Here is a 4,894-nt window from a genome sequence, read left to right as displayed (position 1 = left end):
AGCGCTAATGGACAATTAGTGGCCGGCGCAGATTTTTTTCTGCAGTACGAGGCAAAGGGGATAATTCTTTGTTTGCTTCTGTGTGCGGGAAAAGCTCATCTGCGGTCAGATGTATAAAAATAGCAGCCAGCAAAGAAGTGTGAAAGACACCAGTTAAACAGCCCGATTTCTAATTTCCAAAGAAGAATATAGTTGAAAACAGATCCAGCTACGGAGTTTTAAGGAATCCTCCCGATGCACTTGAAGCACAAGGAAGTCTGCACTTTATAAACAACCAAATATATGCTCAGGATAAAAGGCGAGGCTTTTTGAACTCCTAGCTGGCGTGTTAGGAAGACCTTTAATGACATTAGCAGTTCTTCAAACCCAGAAAGGCCACATTATTTCTGTTCCTATATGGTCACCACATGTAGCTTTATAAAGAGGGGGAGAGAGGGAAAAAAAAAATCCTCTCTTCATGCCAATAAATAACTTGCCAGAAGAGAAAATATTTACCGCCGCTTTTCAAAATTCTTTACGCGTGCAGTAAAATCCTCCTCGGAGAAAATGAGCCCGTAAAGAAACCCAAGGCGTTTCCTCCGAGCAGTACCGGGGCCGCCCCGCGCCCCTCCGCGCCCCGCTCCGCAGCCCTGCAGTCCCCCCTCGTTAACACCTCGGCCTTGGGGCGCTTCCCAGGGAGGGAATCCGGGATGCGCAGAGAGGAATCAGATAAAATAACAATCAGAAGAAGAAGAAGAAGAAGAAGAAGAAGAAAGAGGGGTGATACCTGGCACTGAGCTGCGCGCTTTGCCTCCGCCGCCCGGCGCGCAGGCAGGGCCGGCTCCCGCTCCGCGGAGGCGCTGCTGCCCAGTGAGCAGGAGATATTAATGAAGTTCTAATTGAGGGATAACAGACCCGGCAGCACCTTCCGTGCTCGGGCGGGCTCGCAGGCTTTCTTAAGCGGCAAAATTAAACCTGGTTTAAAGCGAGAGGAGCGTTCCTCCCCCGCCGAGCCAAGGGTTCTGGAGAAAAAATCGCAATTCCCCGGCTCCGAGCAGTGGGACAAAACCTCCGAGCCCAGCCCTGCGCCCCCCGCGCAGCATCCGCGCTGCGGGGCCGCGGCTCTGCGCCTTTCAGGGAGATCAATGGTTTGTTTCTGTGTGGGGGGAACGCTTTCAAACAAACACACAATAAATCACCTCCAGCTCCCGGGCCGGCTGCTCTCGGCCCGCGGAACCGCTCAGCTCCCTCTCCGTTCCTAGGGCACAACGAGCGGATTTGAACAGCCTCGTGCGGCTTCAGACACCGGGCTTCGATACTGTCCCCAAAGCTCTCGCCGCTCTGTTTTCCATTCTTGCTCCAAAAACGCCCTTTTTAATCACGCTGCAGGTTTCTTTCTACATTTTGCCTCCTCCTAAATGGGTCAGGTATGGATTTTTTTGTGTGAGCTCGTAGTTTAGGGGTTTTAATTATCATTATAAAGAATAAAAAAAACCCTGGAAGGAGCCCAGATTAAACCCAGCCGTATTTTAGCCCCGGGTAGCATCTTTCCCAAGCGGTAAAACCCAGCGGGGAATTCACTCGCTGCCGCCGCACCAGCAGCTCGAGAAACTGGTTTCTGCGAGAAAAAAACCCCAACAAACTCACTCCTGATCGGGCAGAAAACTTTATCCTGGCACCCAGACTGTTTTCCATCTACTAATTCACCAGGTCATCTTAGTAAAAACGAGAGGGGGGGGAAAAAGTAAATATACTTAACGAATTAAACAAAAAATTTCGGTAACCCGTGGAATTTTTGACCGTGAAAATAACTGTTGAAGGCAGGAGAAGGCAGTGGTGTGACAGAGGGGCCTGTTATTCCTACGGGCTCACATACAATTGTATTTTCCCCCTTTTTCCCCTGTATCCAGGTCTAAAAACTGCTCCAGAGAGGGATTTGGAGGAGGACGGTGGCTCCGTCGCCTGGAGAGAAAGAGGCTCGCTCGGTGGGTAACAGCAGCCAATGCACACCTCCACGAATAACTTCTTGATTTTCTAGTTATTAGTTACCCATTTTATTTTTATTCCCCCTGAACTCCAACCCTCTCGTTTGGAGCCGCTGTCTCCATGGCTGGCTGGACACAGGTTTGCTTTTTTTGCCTCCGTCCTCTTGGCTCCTATAAAATACCTACATTCCTATTAAATAATAATAATTATTAATATTATTATCCTTTCCTTGACAGAGGCACTTGTGACCATCCTGCCGAGGCAAGAGCGCCCTGCTCCATCCCCGGCAGCTCCCCATGGCAGAATCCACTTTTCCTAAGCAATTTACAAACTCGAGATATCCCGTGCTAGGCTTTTTTAGTTTAATATCGCACAAGCCTAAAGAAGGGGATGCCCCAAAACTTTGCACTTCGAACTCTGTAAGCGTTAAGATTCTCTAAAGTTTTTGCAGAAGCCCTAATTATTCAAATAGTAAATATTCCATTTATCCTCACGTTATTCTTTCTTTTTTTCTACGTTTAATTTTTTCGGAGGGGTTGTTCCTGTTCGGTTTTCACCTGAGTGAAAGGGACCCAGCCCCAGCCCGGAGCGCTGAGGTGACCGAGCCGAGGGCCGGGAAACCTTCATGGACAGAGCACCCTGTTCCTTCCCAAATCCCAGTTCAGCCCAGCAAACTCTCCAGCTCCTCTCCAGGAACAGGAAAAAGGGAGAAAAGCTCTTTGCCAAACTATTCGCAAGCGCACCTCAAAATAAATGAGTTGCCTACTAAAACTTAATGTTATACAAGATGTCTATTTGTCTATATTAGATTTTAAGCAGCTGTTCGCATGCTCAGATCCACTCCCCCTCCCGCGAATTTCACCGGCGAGGGGGAAAGCGAAGAGATAAAACAGAGCGTTGTTTATTTTCCCGGCTGCTCGGGGCTGCGCTGGAGCGGAGCCTCCGCGCTCAGCCTGCGCGGAGCGGCGCGGCCACCTCTGCGCACAACCAGCGCTTTGCCCAGAGCAGCCTTTAAATCGGTTCTTTGTTCACTGAAGGGAAAGAAAAAAAAAACCAAGCGAGAGCCTGGGGAAAACCAGACAAAAGAGGAGCGCGGGGGTCCGCGCCCCCCCGGGCCGGCCGCCTCTGTCTGGCCTTATCGAAAGCAGCGCTAAGAGGAGATAATTTGGACGTGAGAGTGGGGTGCTTTGGGCTTGGGTTGGGTTTTGTCTCCCCCCTCCCGCAGCGCCGGGGTGGCTGCGGAGACCCCCGGCCCCACAGCCGGACTGTCCCCAGCTCAGCCAGGCAGTAAAAAAGGCAAAAAACCGAAATTTCAGTTCTGAGTAAGGAGTTTTACTGTCAGAAACGGCGCGGTTTGCCAGGGAGCAGCGGGTCGTGGAAAGAGACTCCCTCCTCCAAAACCCATCCCCAAAATCTCGGCCCATTCCTCATCACAACACTCGTTTCTCAGTCTGCCTTTTTCCTCCTTCCTTTTCCATGTCTGGGGGACAAATCCTTTGGGAATCCCAGCTCCCAAACTCCAGAATCCCTCTCCCAGGATCACTGTACGTACTCTGTACATCCCCACTCTACACACATTTCCTGCCGTGTCCAGCTACTCCACCACGATTTACTCCGCGCTTTCTCCGTCCCTCATTAATCTCGCTTGCCAATTTAAATCGTTTCCCTTCTGCTGCGCGGATTTTTTTTTTAGTTTTTTTTGTTTGTTTTTTTTTTGTTTTTTGTTTTTTGTTTTTTTAAAGGAAAGAGGTATTTTCCAAGCTGCTTTCAGAGAGCACCCGAACTCGCCCTTCCCATCCCCTTCGGTTTTTCGCTTGGCAGGATTGGACCCCTAAAATTCTTCCCTCTCATTGTTGGATAATTAGAGAGCCGAGGTCTGCAGGGAGTGGTAATAGGGTATTTTTTTATTAAACCAACTGACATATCAAGGCGGGGGGCTGGGGAGGGGAAGATAAACTTGCCGACACACAAGCCCTTCTTCGAGGTTTTAAATATGCTTGCTCGAAGCCAAAATCCGTTGCTTTTTACTCGGAGAAAAAAAGAAAAAAAACAACAAACCAAACAACTACAAGAGAGTGGTTAATAGCTTAAATGAGAGACTCGAGCAAGGAATGCAGGATCGACTCTCTCCCCCCATTAATAGCCTTAAACGACTTTACATTTTTATATCCCGAGCCGAGTACTCAAGAACTCTGAGAGTGTTTGTAAGACTAGAAAGATCTATTGAGAGACTTTTTTTTTTTTTTTTAATAGCACATTAATGTTTCCCAAGACTTCATATTAACTCGAGAATCACTGAAGGTCGATTTGTAAGTGTCTGGACACTATAAAAGTGTTTGTAAAGCAAAGGCAGTTGCGTGCATTAAAATAAGGAGGTTCCTTTGTGAGATTTCATGCCAGGCCAGGAGCCCTTTTAAATGCTATTCAACTGCCTCATTAGAAGGAGCTAACAGGAGTCAGGCCTCCTCTTTAACCCCCCTCCGCCGTGTCCTCCCCTCAAATCAGCCCTTTAATACATAGACTGGCAGATTAGGGGCTTTTAAAAGCTGGCTCTGTCCCGGATAGCCGGTTTCCTATCCTGCTATTGTGACAGCTCTTCCCTGCTATCAATTACATCCCACCCCAAGTCGCCCACCCCTCCCGCCCTCCGCAGAGCCCCTCCAGCGGCTCCCCGAGGGGCTGAGCCCCGGCCGCCCGCACCTCTCCCCGGGCATCGCTCCTGCCCTCCTCCCTCCGGCCCGGAGCGGCGAGGTGAACATCCCATCCCTTCCTTTCCCCTCTCGGGCCCGCCAAAAAAATTAATAATAGTATGGCTGGCCCCAAAAATCCGTTTCCGAATAGATTAACAACCCCTCCTGTGTTAACACCAGCTCTGTTCTTTTTCTTATTAGATCGAGGAGATGAAGGAGGCGGTGGGGGGGGGAAAGGT

The 4,894-nt window shown here is 49.6% G+C and overlaps 1 long non-coding RNA gene across 1 annotated transcript; it reads left to right on the top strand.

Moving 5' to 3' along the window:
- The first annotated feature begins 1,007 nt into the window (after nt 1-1,007).
- Nucleotides 1,008-2,448, top strand: LOC148182763 (uncharacterized). Its single transcript, XR_015774200.1, has 4 exons — nt 1,008-1,127; nt 1,242-1,406; nt 1,890-1,964; nt 2,202-2,448. It is a non-coding gene; the product is annotated as an uncharacterized LOC148182763 (long non-coding RNA).
- The last annotated feature ends 2,446 nt before the right edge of the window (nt 2,449-4,894 follow it).

The sequence above is a fragment of the Pseudopodoces humilis genome, chromosome 20 (assembly GCF_049639895.1).
Source record: "Pseudopodoces humilis isolate 2021_Gansu_Grassland_sample_001 chromosome 20, ASM4963989v1, whole genome shotgun sequence".
Lineage (NCBI taxonomy): Eukaryota > Metazoa > Chordata > Aves > Passeriformes > Paridae > Pseudopodoces > Pseudopodoces humilis.
This window is presented reverse-complemented; position numbering and strand designations above follow the sequence as displayed.